This window comes from Leptinotarsa decemlineata, unplaced genomic scaffold (assembly GCF_025532065.1).
Source record: "Leptinotarsa decemlineata unplaced genomic scaffold, Ldec_3_MD MMD2_tig00000576_RagTag_RagTag, whole genome shotgun sequence".
NCBI classification, from domain to species: Eukaryota; Metazoa; Arthropoda; class Insecta; order Coleoptera; family Chrysomelidae; genus Leptinotarsa; species Leptinotarsa decemlineata.
In genome coordinates this window covers 10,137,684-10,162,827 of record NW_027412551.1, presented here as the reverse complement: position 1 = coordinate 10,162,827, position 25,144 = coordinate 10,137,684, and the positions used below count along the sequence as shown (strand labels likewise).

The following is a 25,144-nucleotide window of genomic DNA, read 5'->3' as shown; positions in this document are numbered from 1 at the left end:
AATACGTTTCCTTTGGGGCGAAGGGTACACATTTTTGGAGTTGTTTGAATGTTGTGTAATCTGATTCGAATTTTCAACTTGGAGACAGAAATATTATGCATAGCATCATAATGATATTGATCAATAACGATATCAAATATACATTTTCTATTATTTATATATTCAAACACCAATATTTGAATGGTAGATGAACATCTGAAAAATAAATTCTGCAGAAATTGGAACCCTGAACGACAGAGATGGAAAGCTATTATTTCACTGATTCGTAAGCTACCCTTATATTCTTGCTTTTGTAGCAACTGGAAAACACGTTTTTAACTACGTCTAAGTATAGTATAGTTGAAGAAATAACAGACAGATTACAGTTCATTTCTTTAATGTCTCCCCCCCTTTCATTTTTTGAACGGGTCAACTAGAAAAATTGAAATTTGGGATAATGAAATTAATGCATGAATACTTTATTTTGAAGTAAAATTGCAGATGAAACTCTCAAAATGGCGACTGGGCGCTATCGGGGGAAAAAATTAAATGGAAAAAGGGGTCTTGTGATACATCTTTTTGAAGCTCCTGACAAATGCTTCACAACTCTGGAATTTAATGGTAATATCTGCAACTAGTGCAAAATGGCGGAACTTTCAATAATTGTCTGAATACCTTGACATTTAACTACATAATATGAGATAATAAGCTTGAGGTCAGTTCAGAAGATGCTCCAAATGGTTACCTTGAACTTCTTGATATATGAACAGCCTATCCGATATTTTACGCCGAACATTTTCGAACACAGTGACGTCAGTATCTCTACAAATATTCATTATTCTCAGCCGTATATCCAATTTCGAAGCAAGTTCAGTTTCGTACACCTTTTGCTTCAAATAGCTCCATAAAAATTCAAAGGTGTCAAATCTGGCGAGCGGGCTGGCCATTCTGTAGGACCTCGATGGCCAATCCAACGACCGGTTAAAACAGTATTCAAATAGTTTCTTACTTGTCTGGAATAATGTGGTGGTGCTCCATCTTGTTGGAATACAATATCCATATCGAATTCATTAGGATTCGCTTCGACGATTTCAGTGATGAGAGGGTCAACAGTAGTTTCCTGCATATTCAAATACAGTTCCCCTGTTAAATTTTGATCAATAAATAGAGGTCCTATAATATGGTTTCTCAATATTCCTGCCCAAACGTTAATTTTTTCTAGATATTGGGTAAGTGTTTCCCGGAAAACGTGAGGGTTGGCGTCACTCCAATAACGGCAATTTTGTCTGTGAACATTTGTCATGATTTCGCAGAATTCTGTTCTTCGATCAGGGACATCTTCACACCATTTTAATTTTGTATGGATGATACCTATTCCTCTCTAAAAGTCTCCATACAGTAGAAGGAGACAACTGACAAACGCTCGCGACGGAATAAGTAGACCGTTCAGGATTTACTATCATCCCACCAATTATTTGCACTTGCTGTTCTACCGGAATGGACGAATGACCTGGGGGCTTTTTGTTATGTACAATACCGGTAGTTGTGAATTTGGATACAAGTTCCCTCAAATATTTCTACGGATAGGACGTTCAGAACACGTTCATTGAAAATCCTTTCAGTCTCGTGAATGTTATGCGTCGCACCGTAAATAAAAATCGCTTCAATTTTTTCTTCCAATGGACGAGAATTTACAATTTTAGAGATTGTTGACGTGGTACCTTTCTACTAGTAAAACCGAAAACTAAATGAGAATATACTAACTGAACAATTATGTACATTGTCGTACTGACATTTTTTGTCTTTTTTATAAACAAAAATTAACTTAACAAACCTTATCGGGTTGTTGGAATTGCCATATGGCAGATTAAAAGGAATATGTTTAATAATATCGATATTAATGTGTTTGTCTTCAGGAAATTATTAAATGTTCCGCCATTTTGTAGTAGGTGAAGATATTGACTTCAAAGTCTAGGGTTGTGAAGTATTCGTCAGGAGCTTCAAGAGTATGTATCACAAGACCCCCCTTTCCATTTAATTTTTTTCCAGATGGCGCCCAGTCGCCATCTTTTAAGTTTTATCTGTCAGTTTCACTTCAAAATAAAGTATTTGTGCATTAATTTTATTATTCCAAATTTCAATTTTTTGAGTTGACCCGTTCAAAAAATAAAAAGGGGGGGGAGACATTGAAGAAATGCACTGTAAGTCATGATACGCTGGAAAATTATCAGTAATACAAACAATTCATCATCATCAAACAATGGTATCTAAAAATAGTAGAGAATAGTAAAGTCGATAAGTATTTAAAAACCATGGCGAATACCATGGCATCTGAAAGAACAATTCGTTCAGGCCAGTCTCAGCTCCCTACACTGTAGGTTAATGAAAACAACTACTCCCTTGGCTAATACCACGAAGGGCGTTGGATTATATCCGACAGGTGTCAGTGCAGGATTCCTCACTGGTTATTCCTGCATATGTTGTTGGCGATACCCCTGCCGCAATAGATTTTCAACTATTAGAAGACACTTGCAGACCGGATTCGGGCTGTTAGGCCACTCGTCAGTGCAAAGTTGCGCCTATCATCGACATAAAGTCGATGATTGCCGATAAATGAAAATAGCTTCCTTCAGAGTATCATTCATCGAACTAGGCTGAAGCGGACAACAAACAACAGGTTTGTCATCGCCCCATCTGTCTGTGAACGAGGTAACCAACCGCATACACGAAATTTGACCATTTCCTCGTACAAGGAAAGAAAACTTTCCAAATATAGTCGGATGTAATCCAACGCGCTTCGTGGTATTAGCCAGGGGAGTCGGTGATTTCTGATAGGTGTCCTTTAGATGATTTGATTTATAGCCAGTATTCAAGTATGCCCACTGAAAATTTTTTAAAAAAAAACACAGAATACAGGGAATATCAAACAAAAGATATATTGGTGGTATAACTGTAATATATCAAAAGTATTTCAACGTGTTAGATGAAACCACAAGTTGACAAAGAAGCTCATTGAATTAGATAGACCACGAATCATCAGTGTGTGAAATGAAGAAAAGCAAAAATGAGGGGTTGAACGAACGTGTAAGATGATGAGAGAATATAAAAAATTCAAGTACACATCCGTAGATTTTCTTCACGAAAAATATGAATTAACTCATCTGCAAATTTGGTCTGATGTACAGATATTTAAAGTGAAGTGATTTCCTTTCAGGCCACACAAAATGTTCAACTGAAGAAAAACCATAAATTCACATTAGTCAATGCCTCATTTATCGCCCCATATTGTTCAAAATAATTTAAAAATTTAGTGTTATTGTTTCACAAGTTGACAAAGAAGCTCATTAAATTAGATATACCACGAATCATCAGTGTGTGAAATGAAGAAAAGCAAAAATGAGGGGATGAACGAACGTGTAAGATGGAGAGAGAATATAAAAAATTCAAGTACACATGTGTAGATTTTCTTCACGAAAAATATGAATTAATTCATTTGTAAATTTGGTCTGATGTACAGATATTTAAAGTGAAGTGATTTCCTTTCAGGCCACACAAAATCACAAAATGTTCAACTGAAGAAAACCCATAAATTCACATTAGTCATTGCCTTATTTATCGCCCCATATTGTTCAAAATAATTTAAAAATTTAGTGTTATTGTTTCACAAACAAGAACAACTATCGAACTATACTAAACAGTAAAAACATTCTATCAATACCGGTTGTTATGGGCCGTAACTCCCGGTCAATGTGTCCTAGAGAGTAATGGGAATTTTCATGGAACTTTATCCAGGGTATTAATATCGTAAATAAGTGTTTCACGCGTGAGAATGATGTGAACTATCAATCATACTTACCCTGTCCTTTATCACAGGTGCTCGTCCATCCACCTGATCAAAATGATGAGAGGTTTAGCATTATCCACAAATAAAAGTTCCATTTACGTAATTGAGTCGTTGAAACAAGTCATTACCTAGATTACGAAATAGCTTCAATAACTAGGTTTGAAGTCGCTTCTAGATATATGTTTTTTCATAAAATTATAATTCATGGAAATTCGAAAATGATATTCTTCGCGTCGTTATAAGATGTACGTTTTTTATTTTTTTATGTGTCGCTAATGATTTTTCTGATATTTGATTTTAACTCGTTTCTGCTTTCACACTTATTGAAGAATAATTGCTTCCCTTGCGCCGACCTCTTCAATTACAGCATGAAAAAAATTACATATTGAAATTATCTATCGTGAATATGACTTCACAGGGAAAATATCAAAACGGTAGCCGGGGTGTGATGTGGGTGCTTTGTTCACTCACTCGAACTGACTGCCGTATTGGTCGGTGGGTCAAGCCGCAGGCTGGATCCGATTCTCATTTGTTATTGTCCAACCTGTGTTAGGAATCACATGTTATAAGTTAAGACCTCGTTACTCCTTAGCTCACCCAAGTTTCGACTTCTGAGGGTTGTCGTTCGTATAATACATATTACATATCATATCATAAGAAAGCCATTACCTTCGGTGTCAGTCAGACAACTTTCCAGTTCGGATTCATAAAACTCAAATAATAATAATATCGTTCATTATGCATAAAAAATACATTTATACATAAAAGGAAAAGGGTTATGTAGCCAAAGGCTATCTTCCACCCCTCCCAAAAATTATACAGTGAGGGTAAGAAAATAATTATAAAAATACTTATTAACTCTCATAACAATGATAGAGAAGAGAAAGAAATAATAGATCATATAGTTGCTAATAACTATCAATATTCTTAACTATTTTTGGTCAATTTAACCATTTCATTGCACCATCATACCTTGAATTTTAAATTATGTAAATTAGCATTAAGCCGTAAGCTTCTGTGATTTTATTTATTTTTCAAATTGATGAATATTATGATTTAAAAGGGGTAAAATTTCATTCAGATGAGAAGATACAGGGCTTTTCATGATGAGCGTTAATTAGCCGTTTCTGACAAAATATTTAACGGTTCAACCTGAAAATTTCACAGTATGCATAAATCAATATGACCTACACGCCTAAAATATTTCAGACGAAGCGGCGTTGTCGCTTCTACTATAAAGTAGCGGCTTCTTTGATTTTTCAAATGGAACACCCCGTATATAATATCATATTATGATTCATTATCACTTTGTCAAAAAATTCATATACTGTTTCCCTAAACCTATCTATTACCGTTTAGAAGATATAAATTAATTTCGATATTTTTTTTTAGTAAACATGAACTTTTATAAATGCTGATAATCTTGAACTCTCTTGCACTAAAACTATCTATGAGGATCTTCACTCCGAGTCATATTTTATTTGCCTCATACAGGGTCTTCAAAAAATGCAGATACTTTGATCTCATGAAAAAATGAGTGTAACTCAATTTTTTCAAATGGAACACCCTGTATATTTCAACATTTTTGAGCTCTACATCCAATTTTAGATTAACTTTGTTCAGATAATACTATTTCTATTTTGAACCGTTTTCGAGATAAACTGTTTCAAACGGAAACTGACGTGGTTTTCTTGCTCGTTTTTTTGAATTCATCACTTATTTTGGATATTCAACATTTTTTTATACTTAGTAATATATCTTTTTGATCCAGTTTTTCAACTGTCTCAGATCAGTCAATTCGAAATTGGTATGTACCTACCTTAGAAAAAGGTAGGTACACAGATGGATTGGTAATAATGGACCTTTTCGTTGGCCTCCTAGAACACCAGATGGCAATCCATTAGATTATTTCGTGTGGGGTTTCATTAAAAATATGGTTTACTCTACTCCAATAACAACAATGGAAGATATGAAATCGAGAGTTACAACTGCTTTCAATAATTTGACTCCAGACTTGATCAGAAGCGCTACACATGACAATCTTTTGAAGAGATTACATGTTTGTTTGAAGGTGATTGACAATGTTTCGTGATGAATTTCACTAGTTCGGACATCCATTGTCTATTATATAAAATGATTTGAAATCCCTGAAACAAGTAAAAAAGAATAATTAAAAAAAATAGTTGAAAATAACAATTATATTAAGCAACAATAAACTTGAAATGAAATGATAGTGAAATAACCTACAAGTAAAAATATAATAATTGAATAAATAAAAATTAAAGGAATGAAAAAAGAAAATAATAAAAAAATAAAAAAGTGTAGAGATTCCAAGTCACGTTAGTTCACGACGTTTCGATTGTTGGTATCTACAATCGTCTTCGGGTGATGACTGGACTGATTCCTCCGAGAGATGATTATTTTATAGGCCGTTGAAATACTTTCACTTTCTCTACTTTCCATTTTCCGCTTCATTGATTCCGTGAGAGATGACCGTTTTGGCGGGAGTTGGTCATTTTTCGTTTGATGATGGGTTTCCATATGTTTCGTATATCTACGCTGGCCTGGCTGAATACGTTGTTGGACAACATGTATGCGGCTTCCTTAAATTTTCTCCTGAACCAATGTTCCTTTCTGTGCAAGATCTCAGCTTGGGACCACTCGACATTGTGTTGATGGGTCCAAACATGGTCTGCTATTCCTGATTTGCTGGTTTCTCCTCGCTGTGTGTGCTTCTTGTGCTCGGCAATGCGAACATTCAATGGCCTCTTAGTTAGTGCGGAAAATCCTGTATTGGTGAAACTAGAAAGTGGGGTAATCAAAAATAAGCACTGAAAATCTCAATGGTCCTATAATAAATCCCTGCGGTACACCTGGGATTGTTTCTTTTAGGGATGACTATGAGTAATCATCCAGTTTGACCCTCTGTGATCGGCCTATGAGATAGCTGGTCATCCATTTAAGAGAAATGTCATCGAATCCTATGAACTTGAGCTTGCTGATGATAAATAATTCAAACGGATATCTATTTATACCGCCTTCAAAAAAACCTTGTTTTCTCAATCCCTTATTTGTTGGAAAATGTTTGTTACTACTAGTAATATTTTCACATGTGTTGCTGTTCAATTCGTTGAGAGTAAATGATTTGAATGCAGAATATATTTAAACTGCTGTAGTTTCTCTCATTTCTGGACAGACTATAGCATGTTTACTTTGTTGGTTAGATGTATAAAAGGTTTTTTTTTAGTTAGTTAGAAGTGTTTTATACGAAAGCGTTGAAGGGCCACACAAAAATATTTTTTTCGATTTGTATAATTCTGACTTTCATCTCAGAATTCTGACTTGTAAGTCAGAATTCTGACTTGTATCTCAGAATTCTGACTTGCAAGTCAAAATTCTGACTTGCATCTCAGAATTCTGACTTGCAAGTCAAAATTCTGACTTGTATTTCAGAATTCTGACTTGTATCTCAGAATTCCGACTTGTAAGTGACTTGTGTGTGCCAGTCTTCACTTACCTACACAGTAGTTTAATGGAGTGAGATCGTCAGAACACAACTACTCCCCTGGCTAATACTACGAATGGCGTGGGATTGTATCCGATAGGTGTCAGTGCAGGATTCTTCGCAGAAGAAATGCCTGCATATGTTTTTGGCGATACCGCAATTGTATCTCCAGTTATATCGAAAGAAGCGATTCAAACAATGAGAAAAATTTTATAATCTTCATATTTTGATAAATGCAAAAAACTGCCTTATAATACTGAATGTATCATTATTATTCCCTGAATAATTCCCAGAATTCTGACTTTGTAGTCGACTAGCTTTATGCCTGTATCGTTGTCCGAGTTGATCTGTTATTCAACAGATAAAACGTCCTATCATAGTGTTTATTGTAGTATTTTGAATCAGTATTTATTACAGTATGTTGTTCTGGGTAGGATGCCAATCATCACTCTCAAAAAAACATTTAGTTCTGTATTTGAGTTTGAAAGTGTAGGTATAAATTAATATTTTTCATTTATACTGTAAACCATTGAATATCTTATTAACAAATGTGTTTTTCGATTATTGATTTCTTAGTGATGCCGACCTAGAAAGCGATATTTTTTGAAAATGAACCAATAAAACTACAATGGAAAATCCTCAAAAAATTACGAGGGGGACATGCTGAATAGCCAGTTCAATTTTCATTTACAAGGTGATCAATGGAAAAGTTAACTGTATTCAATTTTTATCTAAGCTATCTCCTAATTTGAAAAAAATAATACAACGTTCTTTATGTTTCTCCAACACCTCAGTCAAATCCAAGTCATAATAGTCCTATTTATCGACTTTGTCGGATTGCCAGTGAATATCTTGTTACAGCAGATTTATTTTTTGACACAATCTCGATATTCAAAAAAGATATAAATGATACTTTAAACAGTGCGAGTCTCTAACATGGAACAAATTCACTAAATCAAAGGTGTTGTTTCTTTCGGAAATATGCTCGGACACGTCGATTAGTATTTTAAAGTGCCCTTATTTTAATGCAACAAAAATTATACAGTGTGTCTCAAATATGAAATATAACGTCATCGATATTTTTTTTAATGACAACCCTTTTTTTAATGACTTCAACAAGTTGCACATGCCTGCCAAATTTCATTTTTTTACTCCTTGTCCTTTGAAAGATATTCAACAAACATTATCTAATTCAAAAAATGAATTCAAAATCAATAGTCTTTCGTTAACAAGTGTTCAAAATGTCCATTTACTAACTGACAATACCCTAAACGTAACTGAAACTTGTTTTGAACATTTCTGATCACTTCGCCGGAAATTAGCCTACGCTCCTGTCTTATTCCTTCTTTCAAATCCTCAATATTTGCCGGTTAGGTTTTAAAAACTTTGCTCTTCAAGTAACCCCATAAGAAAAAGTCCAAAGGTGTTGAATCCGGAGACCTAGGTGGCCATTCATAAGGTCCTCTTCTGCCAATCCATCTGCCTGGATATACATCATTCAGGTACTCACGGACAGGTCTTGCAAAATGAGGGGGCACACCGTCCTGTTGAAACCAGATGTTTCTATTTGGCACGTCAGCTTCTATAGGACAAGGGAACAAAATAGCCAAATTCGGAACTAGGTCCTTCTGCAAGAATTCTAAATATCTTGCTCCAGTAAGATTTTCTTGGAAGAAAATCGGTCCTATAACTCGATCACCAACGATCCCTGCCCAAACATTGACTTTTTCTGGATGTTGAGTGTGGCCTTCGCTCATCCAGTGTGGGTTTCTGTCTGCCCAATAACGACAATTTTGACGATTTACCACACCATTCAACAAAAACGTTGATTCGTCAGAAAATATAAGTTTTCTTTATGTACAACATTCCTGTCTAATAGATCCATCATTTTTTCGCAAAACTGAAGTCTTCTATCTGGATCAGTAAGTTCCTGGAGGATTGTTATTTTATATGGATGACATTTTGCAGCTACAAGAACTCTTGCCACTGAAGACTGGCTAATTTCGAGTTCCCGAGCTATCTGCTTAGTGGGGACATGGGGATTTTCTTCGACAGAGAGAAGAACATTTATTTTGATCTCTTCACTGAGCGCACTCCGACGATGTTCATTTGTTTTTCTTAAATGCCCATTTTCCCAGAATTCTGAGATACAAGTCAGAATTCTGACTTGCAACTCAGAATTCTGAAATTCAAGTCAAAATTCCGACTTGCAACTCAGAATTCTGAGATGAAAGTCAGAATTATACAAATCGAAAAAATTATTTTTGTGTGGCCCTTCAACGCTTTCGTAGTTTTACGTGTATATTTGGTATTTTTGAATTTTTGTGAAAAGCTCTTATTGTGAAGTTGAACGACGTGTTACGTCTTTTATGACCCCCCCTGTGTAATATGCTATTGTTTAAGTTAATAATTTGATAGCAAACAAAAGAAAGACGCAAACAAGACTCATTTATGTAACCTATAACTCGTCCACTTATCGTTGATACGATAGCCAAACAAAACAATTGAGAACTGGTTGGGTCAACGATTTTCTATGAACTTTATAGAAGGAATTACGATTGAAGGAGGTTTGCTTATATGCTCCGTTCAACACGCTTCGGGTATAACTTACAACGTTCGTAGAATTGTGTGGACTTTGCACTGCGAACAAAACACGTTTTGTCGCAAACTTTTGTAATTGCGCCCTGCACAGTTAATTCCTGTAATGTAGGTTCATTACTGTGCAGAAACTCAGGGTTATTTCTGTTGTTAGATTGTGCTCAGAATAGTTTTGGAATAATGTATAATTTCGCCCAGATCATCCATATACCGTGTCTTGTTACAAATTTTTGTTGACGATATTTGATCTGGTATCATATCTGTTATTTGTTGTTTACTGACCTTTCTATTCATACCCAAGGTGACATGGATAAAGAAGATCAATGCCAATGCTGACTTTGCTGAATCGACATCCAGCAATACGCATTTTCCAAACGACAACAAATGCGTCCTGTGTGGCGAAATTAGTTCAGTTATAGTTACAATACAGTTACGTTCAAGTCGCGTTTGTATTATATTTTGTATTCTGTAACTCAAGGAAACAGTACTGTTCCCCTATTTCAAAATAAATATTTAAAAAAAATTATATTCCCACAGTGAGGTATAACATACCTATAACAAGATATCAGATTACCAAGACCATAATGGTATGGAATGGACATGGCCGATACTTGACAAAAATCAATGTCAAAATTTCTTAGTGACATTTATTTTGATTTTAACAAAATAGTGTAAGATGTCTGTTCAAAAAAAGGTGAATGTTAAAATTTTGCGGGCTACGTGTATTCGATTAGCGATTTTTTTTAAATTTGGGTAAAATAAAAAAGTGCTCATGAACACTTGAAATGTTGACAGTGGCATACGGTGATTGTACTCTGAGTCAGACTTTTGCCCTGGACGCCCCAGCACATCAACAACCGATGAATATGCTGAGATGGTGAAGAAAAATATCGGCATACAGGCGGGCTCATGCTATGCAATTTTTTCGGAAATGTTGGGTATGAAGCATGTGACAGCGAAGTTCGTTCCAAAATTGCTGAATTTTGACCAAAAAAATCGTCGCATTAGCATCACTCAGGACCAGATTTGCCTCCCTGTGACTTTTTCCTGTTTACAAGATTGAAGAGACCCATGGAAACCGGCTCAAGGACATACCAAAAAGTGCATATCAGAACTGCTTCAAGAATTGGAAAAAATGGTGAAACAAGTGTATTATATTTAAGGGTACTACTATGAAGGGTACAAAGTAGAAATTGATGAATAAATAAATATTTTTCGCTAGAAATGAAAATTCACCTTATTTTTTTAATAGACCTCGTAAAAAAAACGCGTCACGTGTTTCGCTTTACAATAGCTTCCTCAAGGAGGATTTGATATACTATTTTTTCATTGAAATTTTTTATATTTTATAAATATTACTATGAATGTACGGTCCGACCATATTATTAATTCCAATCTAGTTTCAACTACCTAAAAAAGACAATTTAGATAGAAATACTCATTGACTGGTAAATATATGTGAATTCAATAAATTATTAAATATTACATATTTAATATTCTAGACTGAGAAAGCATGATTATTTGGTAAGAACATATTTAGTAATGGGGAGCTATTCAATTCAAGATATTGGGAATGTATGTACTTATTGATTTCCATTCTTTCCAGAAGGTCAAGTTTCAAACCCTTCTTTTGGAAATGAAGAATTTTGAATACATTCGACTTTATTTTTCAATTCTATGTCCTCTAATGCGTGTTTTAAATGGTCTTTCCATTTGACATATGTCAAACACATATATCATACCACAAGACAATTTATACACTCCTGGTCTATTTTGGTGTCAGATAGATCAGGATTGTATGTCGGTCATATCCAATATTTTACATAGGTCAAACAAAAAAACCATTTGAAAAACGCATAAAAGAACATATGAGCAGTTGCCAGAATGGAAAAATATATTCAACGAATGCTACTCACCTACTTGCAGGTGGACATGAGTTTAATCATGAATTAAAAACTCAGAAATTCCAGAAGAAAGGTTTGAGACTTGATTGCTAGAAAGTATGGGATTTGATCAGGACTGTAGATCATAATGATGTTCTTAGAATACTCGTAGATGTTTCAATCTGAAAGTAGTTAATGAAATCCTGCGTGAGAAAACAATTACATAGCGAAATCAAAATAATTTTATTAGTATATTTTAGTATGGTTGTAGCGTGGTGCACGTGTTGTAGGTGGTACACGTGAAAATTTTGGAAAAGAAAACAACCCATGTGGAGAGGTTATATGTCAAAATACTATTCAGATACTATTTACGATTGGGATCTTTCCAACTAACTCTGTACACAAAAAAATACACAGGAAAATAAAAAAAATTTTCTTTTTCGAAAAAGTAACCTCCGTATGCACCGGTGATAAATTCTCATAAGGTTTTTGCCTTCGTTTTAGGTTGGATGACGTTAGTTGAAAGTGATTCGACGCTAAAATATGTGACATTCAAAGATCTATTACTCAGTATATTCATTCATTGACGATTTTCACAAATCCTTTTACTGATTCTACTGCTTTGTTTCATATTGGAAGTTCAGTCAAGCTAAGATGTCAATAATATATCATAAATGTTTCCATTCTCCTTCAAAAAAAGGATGTTGTCTGCCGACAACGACGTTTTGATCTGAATATTAGAATGTGGAAAAATAAGTATCAATAAAAGAACCTTGCTAGATTTCCAGCCAGAGTCCATAAGTCAAGACTTATGTTCGCTCTGACAATAACAGAAGTCATCATAAACAAATTTTATAGAATAATTTAGAAACTATGAGCTCATTCATTTCAGTAATCTCAACTATCCATCGCAATAATGTCGAAAAGAAGCTTTATCTTGGGAATTAGATCTCTTTTGGAACGCTATCATTCATGAATACTGCGAACTCGAGTGAACTAAAGTTCTCCATTTTCTCAGACGTTTCGAGACTTTTAACGGTTGAGAGAATAACGTCTCTGCTAAGCAATGCAATGAAACTTTTAATAGAAGTTAACTACAAAACTAACTGCACTCGCTCCACTTTAAAATTCGTTTATCATTTTATTGCGTTAATATTGGACGATTTAGGCCAGAATCCACAAGCAACTCTCAGGAGACGGAGCAATAAAGAGAAGTTGCAGTCAACTATGAAATTCATTTTACGAGACGGAAAGGAAATTTTTGACAAAGCACAAAGAAACAGATGTTCGTGGTAATAAAACTTGCTCCCATATATCGTTACATTTGAAATCAACTGTATGAAAAGGCTTTACAAGTGTTCATCAACAACATGCTTATACGATGGAGGTCTGTCAAGTCTCCGAACTACAAGACAGTTTTTCAGATATTTTTTTTATTTTCAACATAGTTTTCTCTCAACTCTACACAATTCTCCCACTGATGCTTACATCTCTGTATCCTATCCAAATAGTAGTTGGCGTTTTTCTCAGCAAAATAATTGTTCACGATGGTGATTGCCTCTTCAGTTGGCCAAATTTCTGTCCTCCGAGCGCAATTTTCAGTTGAGGAGATAAAAAGAAGTCGCTTGGGGTTAGATCTGGTGAGTAAGGCGGATGATCCAGCAGTTCAAACCGTAATTCGTGTATTTTCGCCATGGCAACCGCTGAGGTGTGAGACAGTGCGTTGTCTTGGTGAAACAAGATTTTTTCGGAAAATGTGGCCGTTTTTTCACAAGATCTGCTTCGAGCTTGTCAAGTAATGATACATAGTATGCTCCTGTAATGGTTTTCCGTTATTGAAAATGATCGATTAAAATACTTGCATGACTACCCTAAAAACAGTCGTCATCACTTTCCCAACCAAAAAAATAGTTTTTGCTCTTTTTGGAGCCGGTTGCCACTTTGCAGTCCACTGTTCCGCCAAAACTCGGATTCATTGTGCCTAAACTGCGCCAACAGAGCGTTGGAAATGTTCATTCGAACACGTTTTTGGTCTAACGTGAGCAAACGCGGCACCCAACGCACGGACAGCTTTCTTATGGCTGAATGTTAATTTTTTGTGTGACAAAGACGTTCTTTTGACATGTCATAACCTCTGCTATCTCTCTCACTTCAATTCAGCGGTCGTCTAGCACCATTTGGTGAACTTTGGCGATATTTTCGTTGGTATTTGCAGTTTTTGGACGTCCCGAACGTTCATCGTCTCCCAAGCTCTTACGATTACGTTTAAATTCAGCTGCCTAAAAATTCACTGTGGTGAATGATCGTGCAGATTCTGCATACACGGAACCCAACTCATCTTTGATTTGCGTTTTGCCTTTCAAAATCAAATATTTAGTGACAGCTCGGTACTCGATTTTGTCTATTTTCATAAAAACACCCAAATCAACTCACTCAAACGGCTCTTACATAACAACTGCGCGACCAAAATGGCTGAAACTTTGGCGAGTAACTGTCAACACAGGTGAACAACTAAATTCACTAGCTTTCATATTACGATTGCTGCTATCTTCATGACCCCCCCCACCTCTTATTTTTTGAACAGGTCAGCACAAAAAAATTGAAATATAGAATAATGACATTAATGCATGAATTGAAATTGACAGATGAAACTTTCAAGATGGCGCCATCTGGGGAAAAAAATTAAAAGGAAAGGGAGGTCTTGTGACATTTTGAAGCTCCTGACGAATACTTCACAACCTTAGAATTTGAAGTTAATATCTTCACCTACTACAAAACGGCGAAACATTCAATAATTTCCTGAAGACAAACACATAAATATAGATATTTCTAGAAATATTCCTTTTTATCTGCCATAAGGCCATTCCAACAACCCGATAAGATTTTCAATGAACGTTTTCCGAATCGTCCTATCTGTAGAAAATATTTAAGGGAACTTGTATCCAAATTCACAACTATCGATAGTGTACATAACAAAAAGCCCCCAGGTCATCCGTCCATTCCGGAAGAACAGCAAGTGCAAATAATTGGTGAGATGGTAGTGAATCATGAACAGTCTACTTATTCCGTCGCGAATGTTTGTGAGGTGTCTCCTTCTACTGAGAAGAGACTTTTGAAGATAAATAGGTAACATCCTTACAAAATTGAAATGGTACACCAATCAACTGAAGATGACCCTGATCTAAGAACAGAATTCTGCGAAATCATGACGGAAACCATTGCAAGGCATCCTACCTGCATCCACAATATTTGTTTCAGTGACTAATGTACATTTTTTTAAACGGCAATGTTCACAGACAAAATTGGCGTTATTGTAGTGATACCAACCATCACGTTTTCCGGGAAACACATACCCAATATCCAGAAAAAAATAACATTTGGGCAGAAATATTGGGAAACCATATTGTAGGACTACTGTTGATCATCTCATCACTGAAATCGTTGAGGTGAATCCTAATGAATTCGATTTGGATATTGTATTCCAACAAGATGGAGCACCACCACATTACTCCAGACAAGTAAGAAACCATTTGGATACTACTTTTTGCGGTCGTTGGATTAGCCGTTGAGGTCCTACAGAATGGCCAGCCCGCTCGACAGATTTGACACTTTTGGACTTTTTTATGGCGCTATTTGAAGCAAAAGGTGTACGAAACTGAACATGCTTCAGTATTGGATATACAGCAGAGTATAATAAATATTTGTAGAGATATTGACGTTACTGTGTTCGAAAATGTTGGGTGTGAAATATCGGATAGGCTGCTCATATGTCAAGAATTTCAGGGCAACCGTTTCGAGCATCTTCTGAACTGACCTCATATTATATAGCTAAATGTCAATGTATTCAGGCAATTATTAAAAGTTCCATAATTTTGTAGTAGGTGAAGATAATTGACTTAATATTCTAGAGTTGTGAAGTATTCGTCAGGAGCTTCAAAATGATGTGACACAAGACCCCGCTTTTCATGTAATTTTTTTTCCAGATGGCGCCCAACCGCCATCTTGAAAGTTTCGTCTGTCAATTTTACTTCAAAATGAAGTATTCATGTATTGATTTCATTATACCAAATTTCAATTATTTGAGTTGACCCGTTCAAAAAATAAAAGGGGGGGCATTAAAGAAATGCACTGTATATCTAAAGTCAGCATTTCCCTTACAGTGGCATATAACAGGTATCCCTAGGGTCAGTTGAAGAATTAGGAACTCATCCTCGAATTAAATTTTGCATACAAATGGGACTAATTTTTATGTTTCCTGCCTCAGGAGTTGATTGATTTTTTTGGGAAAAAACATTTTGTTTCTTCAAGGTACTGGAAACGATAACCAGAAAAATTTTCTCATTACTTCAGTGCCATGAATTCGAATTCATTCCCGTTAAAAAGTGTCAAAAACTCTATTAAAACAGTCTGAACTACACCAATCTCTGTAATGTACTTTGTAGCACCGAACCAACGGTAATGTCGTCGTCGGTCCCGCCTATAAACAAGGCAGCATGTACACAAGTCTCTTGTTTTATGTAATAGTTCTTTTATGCCTCAGTAACGCTGTAGCGATTTTACGACATCGGCCACTTCAACTTGGATTCCCAAGTTTGTGAACTTTTCAGTAACTCCATTATGAAGTAACGATCCGACGTATTTGAATTTATTAAGAGCGACTTGTCAGCAATCTGGTTCATGGAGAAGATCTCGAGTTAGCCGAGAAAGTTGAAACCCTGAAAGGAGTTTTTTTGGCATTAAATACGCAATTATGCGGCTTTTAGACATAATATATTATGAATTGTTTTTGAAATTTAATGCGGCTTGTCACGAAATTGCTCATTTTTTTTATTCATGACTGGGGCGAACTAACAGGACTCCCAAGTTTGGAGCTTTCTTCGAGGGAACTGCTTCAAAACTTTCTAAATTTCCAGGATGAACCTGAAAAATTGAAGAAGGAGGAGGCAACAATGGGTCGTAATACTAATAAGAACTGGAAATTGGAAACTAATTTCACATTATCCCATATATTTCTAAAGATAAATTTTGCTGCATGTTCATTTGTTTCATGTTTCCAAAATATACCTTATTGCGTTTTTCCACCCCTATTCAATATGGGTATAAAGTTATCCACATTCACAAAGTGACACTAAAAGAAAACTATTGAATAATTATTTTTTCCATTATCGCCTTTGTACACCTACCATTTCGAAATTAAATATGCCTATCGACTGACTTAGTAAATTAATTGAAGTATACTGGTTTTTCTCTGAAGAGACAAAATGGGGTGGAAATATTTTGAAACTTTGTCGTATGATGAAAAATTATTTTTGCAAACTTACATGAGGTTAAATAACTTGGCATTGTCCTTGATAAAAAACTTACCTGGAACGATCACTTGAAAAAAGTTTTACACGAAGCCAGACTGTCCCTATGGACATGTCGAAGGATTTGTGGTAAAACTTGGAGTTTAGGTCCCAAACAAATCTATTAAATTTATGTGATGATTGTCAGACCAATGATCACTTATGGTCCAATTGTCTGGTGGGCGAAGACTTTACAAAAAACGGCCCAAGCGAAGCTCTCTGGCTCACAGAGACAGGCTAACCTGGCCATCAGTGGTGCCATAAGTACCACACCGTCAGCGGTCATGGAGATCCTTCTAGATCTACCTTCTCTCCACATTTTTCTGGAGAGAGGGGCTAGATGGACTTGTGCACATTGTAAGTTGCACAGTTTGCAAAGTGCAACAGACTGATGGCTAACACTGGAAGTCACAGGATTCTGGAAATGACTGGGCGAGAATTCATGAGCAGTGGACTGTATAGTATTGAAATATATATACACATGTATATCGCCAATGACAAACATCTCCCACACACACCTTAGTGGTTGACTTCCATGTTTGCTGTCGGAATTCTGTAGTTTGGACGGCCGTCCTATTGAAAACGTATACAGGGTGTCCCTGGACTTCCTCTTTTCCTCTCGGGAATGTATAGATGGGGTCAAAATATCACCAGTACTTCATATAACTTTTTTTCCTAAAATCCTTCGTTACCAAGTAACGGGCCCTCGAAGTTACAAAATGAAAATGTTTTTCTTTGATAACTTTTCAAGTGAATATTCAAAATCATCCAAATTTTGGTAATTGACTAAACAAATGAATTCCTTCGATGAGCTTTCATGCAGGAGTCAGTTGTTTTGCTACAAAGTCAGGAACGGACTACCCCCGATGGTCCACACCCCAAAACTTTGAAATGACAGATATTTTTCAATATTTTTCAACAAATTAAGGTTACTTGGACAATTTTATGAATAAAAGTACTCGTGTGTCAAGTCGATCGGAGCAACGAGTCTTGATAAAAATGTAGTTTCATTCGACGACATCAAACCGCTCGTCCACCATTATTTGAAATGAATAATTATCAAAGCAGAAATAATAATGATAACGTAAATTCAACAACTTTTATCCTGAGATGTCTACCATTATTCGAAAATATTAGTTTTTAAGGAAAATGGAAATGATAGGTAAAATGTTCATAACGAATTTTTATAATGCAAACACGTTTAACTAACGAAACTCAAGAGCCTCAAGAGCAAACAGAAATGAAAAATCCGCTACAGAAACTGCTCGATATGACCACCTTCTCTCTCTATACATTTTCTTAGTCTGCGAAGACACCCTTTCTGTACTTGAAATAGCATTCCAGGGTCGTTTCGTATGGCTTCACAATGTAATGTTATTCTATTCAACAATGCATCTCTTGTGTGAATAGGTGTAGCGTAAAGGCTTTTTAGATGCCCCCACAGAATGAAATCCAATGGATTTAAATCCGGAGACCGCGATGGCCATGAATATGGCCCACCTCTACCAATCCATCTATTGTGGAAAATATGGTTCAGATGGTCACGCACAATCAAACTAAAATGAGGAGGAGCGCCATCATGCATAAACCACATATCTCTTCGGGTTTGCAATGGAACATGTTCCAAAAGTCCATTCAAATCGTTCTGAATGAACTCCAAATAACGTTCTCCATTCAATCGGTCCTGTAGAACGAATGGTCCTATAAGATGGTTTCCTATGATACCAGCCCAAACATTCACGTTGAATTTCCGTTGGTGTTCGGTTTGCAATATCCCATGGGGATTTTCTTCGGCCCATATATGGAGATTATGAGAGTTGATAACTCCATCTCTACTGAAACCTGCTTCATCAGTGAATAAAACTCGATTAATAAAAGTCATATCCTCTCTTTGCCTATCCATGAACCAATTGGCATATTCCAGTCGTGCTGGAAAATCTTGAGGTGTCATGGCATGTACCTTCTGGATGTGAAATGGGTGGAGCAGTTGTTCCCTAATTATTCTATGAATAGTGGACTTGGATGTATGGAACTGTTCTGATAGATTTCTGATGCTCTTTGAAGGATCATCAGCGGCGGCTTCCAAAATATTTTCCTCCAATACAACGGTACGTACAGTCCTAGGAGCGCCCTCACCACCTCGTTTTGGCAAAACTGTACCTACAATAATATCGAAATAAAACAACGTGCTCAAATTAATTATCAATTATTACATACCTGTCTCCCTCAGGCTGCGATCGACACGCTCGAATATTTCTCTTGACGGTACCGTTCGATTGGGAAAATGCTCGGAATACAGACGACGAGCTTCTGCAGCATTACAAAATGCTCGTCCATAAAATACATGCATATCTGCATATTCATTGAACGTAAACTGTTCGGCCATATCAAAAAAATTCAAAATATCCTATAGAATATTGACAATACAATGATAGTCATATGACAACGCACCACTCAACAAAACAAAATCGCATTCCAGTTTCTCATTTTTTATCAAAACTTTCTAAAAGGTTTTTTGTCAACATCTGTGAAAGAAATGAAACATAATTATTCCCTGGATATTTTTCACCTGATCATGTGCAGCCGTTTTTGTAGTTCATTCGTTTGCTTTTTATTAGTATAGTAAATATTTTTTCCGATGTGCGTTTTTTCAGCTGAATTTAGATTCGTGTTAAAAAATTTCTCCCATAAAATTATAATTATCAGTGAAACTCCTCAACAGTTTAGCTGTGAAGAAGAATTTGAAACATTCGAATGTTGAGTTTCATGAGATTCAGATAATTGATCAACACGAAACGTGATTATTCCACACGTATTATGTACATACAAAATATGGAATGAATTCGATATTTCATAGTAGAGTACTTAGCTTGTTAGTTTAAAAACACCACGAATCTACAGAACTTGATATTTCTTTTGAAAAAATATCTGCTATCACAATTGTGACTTAAACTTCCATATAGGTACTGTACTTTTTGTTTACGACTTCATTTTAGCATACTTTGTATTATTCCTGTTATAAATGTTGTTGAATTAACGTTATCATTATTATTTCTGCTTTGATAATTATTCATTTCAAATAATGGTGGACGAGCGGGTTTGATGTCGTCGAGTAGAACTACATTTTTATCAAGACTCGTTGCTCCGATCGACTTTCCACACGAGTACTTTTATTCATAAAATTATCCAAGTAACCTTATTTTGTTGAAAAATATTGAAAAATAGCTGTCATTTCAAAGTTTTGGGGTGTGGACCATCGGGGGTAGTCCGTTCCTGACTTTGTAGCAAAACAACTGACTCCTGCATGAAAGCTCATCGACGGAATTCATTTGTTTAGTCAATTACCAAAATTTGGATGATTTTGAATATTCACTTGAAAAGTTATCAAAGAAAAACATTTTTCATTTTGTAACTTCGAGGGCCCGTAACTTGGTTACGAAGACTTTTAGGAAAAAAAGTTATATGAAGTACTGGTGATATTTTGACCCCATCTATACATTCCCGAGAGGAAAAGAGGAAGTCCAGGGACACCCTGTATATACACACACACTAGCCTTACGCTAGTTGCACACACCGATTTTGGACGTCCGGCGGGTGATCATCGCCGGTAAAATACGGTGAGCAGCCGTCCACTGCCACTGTATCGCTGGCAGTACCGGGAAGTAGTGGCGTACATGACTAAATACACTCTTGCATACACACCGGTTTTTTACCGACCATTCCAGTCTCGAATGCTCGGTGAAATTGTAGTTACTACGCATTAAATTCGTTTTGGTAGTGCGTGCTAATTACGGTAGTGCGTAATTAGCACTAGCACCAGCGTATAGTTGTGTCAGATTTTCCTACGGTATCCGAAAGTATGATCACATAAGTCCGTCCTTTTGAGATTCTGGCTGGCTTTCACTCAAATATCTAAGAGCAATCTATTTACTTTGTTTACGCATAGAATTCTTGTTTCGGAATATCCGCCTTACTTACGTGAAAGACTGGTTGCACTATCACGCAGTGGCACTTCTCGTAATAGTCATACTTTTCTCATTCTCAGGCATTCCACAGCAATATTTACTCGAAGTTCTTCCTACAATGCGGCAGAGTTGTATAACACCATCCCTACATACTTTAAAGAAAGTTCATTGAGAAATTTTAAGAAAAGGTTGAAAAATATGTTCCTTACACGACAGAGATAGGGCACCACATATGCAAAAAGATTTTGGCAATTTCTCACATATCCGAATATTATAAAAAATAATGAAAATACATACCAATCGAGGTCGGGTTTAAAAGCAGCTCTCATAGCTGAACTCCGCCTATTCATCATTTCTTTGAATTTTATTCAATTTGTACTTTTTATTGTGATGAATAAAGACATATCATTATTATTATTATTAAAAGCCTCTCCGATTCATACATCAAAATTCGTAGCTTAGTTTCTAAGATCTAAGCATACATGGGGACAGACAGCGGGAATCGAATTTGTTTTTTATACTATGTATTGATGTTATATGTATGAAAAATGTAAGCCGTAATTTATGACATATACAAGATATTCTGGTGTAGTGGATGTGTATCGGTCTATTGATCAAACAATGCCAGGTTCGATTCCGGGTCAAGCCAAGAATGAGAATAATATTCCTCTCACTGCACATGTAAAATAGTACGGAATATGACGTTTTCTCTGTTGATAGTTAAAAAGTAGTTTCCTTGTCTGAAGGTTCATGTATGTAACGAACCTTTTATTATCATTTCTTAGCGCCGTTGTCTGTTCGCTTTGAGATATTGTTATTGTTCCACAATAATACAAACTCATCGACCATATTGACACGAACAGCTTGAGACCCAGAAAGTAAAGACCGTGGAAAATTGCCATCAATATCGGAGGCGTCACAGTTCTTCGCGGTTCGCTAGTCCGATAAATTGTTTACCAGTTTTGCAGTATCGATTTTGAATTGAGTGCGAGATTGCTCACTTAACTAAATTGAAGCTTCTAATCGAATGAGAAACTTGGTAAAAAACACCTGTGCTTCCTGCTCTGCAGCGAACAATAAAATTCGATGCAGATGCAAAAACCGACGGAGCCTTGGGCTACGTTTAATTTATTGTCGAGCATTTTCTGCAACTGAACGGGAGCTTGTTTTTTATTCATTATTCAACAGCGCAACTTTCCAGGTGAGCGTCTGATGGATTTTCCTCGGTTTCGAAATGTTAACGTTATACTGTTCCGTTATACTGTGCTTTGGGAAGGACAAACACTAACGCTAAATGCACACACACCGATTTTGGTGTGTGTGCATTTAGCGTAACGGTAGTTGCACACACACCGATTTTGGACGGCCGACTTTGCACCGGTCGTCCAAATTCCAATAGTGAACCACATGTGGAAACGGGTCCTTGCACACATGCCTATCGGTGATCGTCGCCGGTAAAATACCGGTGAGCAGCCGTCCACTGCCACTGTATCGCCGGCAGTACCGGGAAGTAGTGGCGTACATGACTAAATACACTCTTGCATACTCACCGGTTTTTTACCGACCATTTCAGTCTCGAATGCTCGGTGAAATTGTAGTTACTACGCATTAACTTCGTTTTGGTACTGCGTGCTAATTTCGACAACAAAGAAACTGATTGTTTGACCGATAAAAATCCGGTGAGTGTGCAAGCACCCGCTACCAATAAAATATCGGCCGTGTGTGCAACTAGCGTTACGCTTTTGGACCGATTTTGGACGGCCAGTATAAAATCGGCCGATATTTTATTGGTAGCGAGTGCTTGCACACTTACCGGATTTTTATCAGTCAAACACTCAGTTGCTTTCTTGTCGTAATTAGCACGCACCACCAAAATTAAGTTGCGTAGTAACTACAATTTCACCCAGCATTCGAGACTGGAATGGTCGGTAAAAAACCGGTGAGTATGCAAGAGTGTATGTAATCATGTACGCCACTTCTTCCCGGTACTGCCGGCGGGTGATACATTGGAAGTGGACGGCTGCTCACCGGTATTTTACCGGCGACGATCACCGGTCGGCGTGTGTGCCAGGTCCCGTTCCCACATGTGGTTCACTATTGGAATTTGGACGACCGGTACAAAGTCGGCCGTCCAAAATCGGTGTGTGTGTGTGTGTGCAACTAACGTAAAGCTACCTAGAGTTTTTTTCGAGACGGAACACAAGCACTACAGGAAAATTCTCAAGGCGCTCCAAGAGCGGCGACTGTGCGAAAGTAGCGATTTACATTTGATTTGAAACGCTGGAGATTAAATTTATTTGGAAAAACGTTCTCAAGTGTATTCCACATAAAGGCAGTTCTCTAAATAAAAGAGTTCCTAAGTAGTGAAGTTGAAGATGTACTGAGTTTAACCACAAAACGATGAGCAGCCACAGTCCGTCGCGTATTTCTGATATGTACAACTCTTGGTGGAATGAAATGTGCCAAGTCACTTGAAAACTTCCCAGGAAAGAATCTATAAAAGAGAGACAAATCCCCAACCTTTCTTCCATATTCCAGACTGTCAAGGTTGTTGCAAGTGATGTTCGCGTTTCCAAACAGGCGGGTGGTTTTTTTCTGGATGGAATCCAGAAGCTTCAGGGTATGTTTAGGGGCGGAGCTCCATACATGAGAACAATACTCCAAAGAAGGTCTGATCTGAGCTTTATATAGCATCAAAAGTTGCTAAGGTGTGTACAGTTTTTTGGTTCAGAACAGTTTTCCAAGCTTTTGAGAAGTAGCCTTTGCAGTTCCAGCGACATGATTGTGCCAAGCAAATTGATGTCCATTTTAACTACCAACAAACTTATCGAAGCAGAAAGCGGAATTGTCTGTCCTGAAACTATGATATCCTTTTCGGAGACATAAATCGTTTTGGAGAACCGATGCTGTGTTTTTGTGGCATTGAATTTAACCTAGTTAGTGTCACCAGGAGTACGTGTAGATCTCTCAGTATACTTTTCATAAATGCACACATTCTAATTAAAACAGACCTTCAAATCGTGCTGTGTGAGAGATATGCTTCACTGATTTCTGAAAATGGTTTCTCCTTCAAAGCTATTGATAGTGAAACAGTCATAAGATATATGAATAGAATCAAAAGTAATGCTGTAAGTTGTGACAATATTTATCTCTGCATGTTACACCTGGTGAAACATACCTCAGTTGCTGCCACATATTATCTATTATTTCAATTCCATTATCACAAGTCGATTTCAATTTATATGGAAACATACCAGAGTTACCCCTCTAACAAAATGTAGCGATCACACCGAATTGTCTGATATACGTCACCAGCCTACGCCTACATCATACTCCTTGATTACAGCAAGGCTTTTGACACGGTAGATTTGTCTATCTTGTGTGAGAAACTTTTTGGTTTTTCTCACTGGTAAGAAGATGTTAGTTCCATAGGGTTCTTTATTGGGACCAACTCTTTTCGCCCTCTACATAAGTGATTTCCATGAAAACATAATGACATGTAAAATTTACCACTACGCCGATGATACCCAACTATATACCTTTTTCAGTTTCCATGAAATTAAAAAGCTCAAAATACTCATACAACAGAAGTATTCAATCACTATTTGATATGCCTTGTGCACAGAATTTGAAACTCAATCCATATGAATTTGGATCTGAAAAAACATTCTAATTTCCCACACAAAAAGTAATTTTTGGTGAGGTGAAATATTTTATTCAGTTATTCATTAACATTCAAAAGTGTAATAAACATACATTCCACTTTACTAATTATGATATAAAAATATTCGCTGTAGCAAGTTTTTTACCACAATCATTTCATTTTTATTTATTTTTTTCCAGGTGTGACTTTATCCCGTGAAGCAGCGGTTGAATAAGGTAAGTACTACCTCAAATGATATGGCCTTTTTGATAATTTTCAACTTTATAGTATCACATTAAACCAATTTCAATGCTTATCTGCTGTTTATGATACTTCGAAATCAAATAGGAGGTTTGCTTCACTGGATGTCTCCGCTTTCTCT

At 36.4% G+C, this 25,144-nt stretch overlaps 1 protein-coding gene across 2 annotated transcripts in view; it reads left to right on the top strand.

The window, feature by feature from the left end:
• kek5 (leucine-rich repeat, immunoglobulin-like domain-containing kekkon 5 protein) overlaps positions 1–25,144 on the top strand; it is a 233,473-nt gene that overhangs the window by 22,659 nt on the left and 185,670 nt on the right. For both annotated transcript variants that reach the window (XM_023169091.2, XM_074174421.1), the window contains exon 2: positions 24,963–24,998. The gene's annotated coding sequence lies outside the window, so the exon portion shown is untranslated. The remainder of the gene's footprint in view (positions 1–24,962; positions 24,999–25,144) is intronic.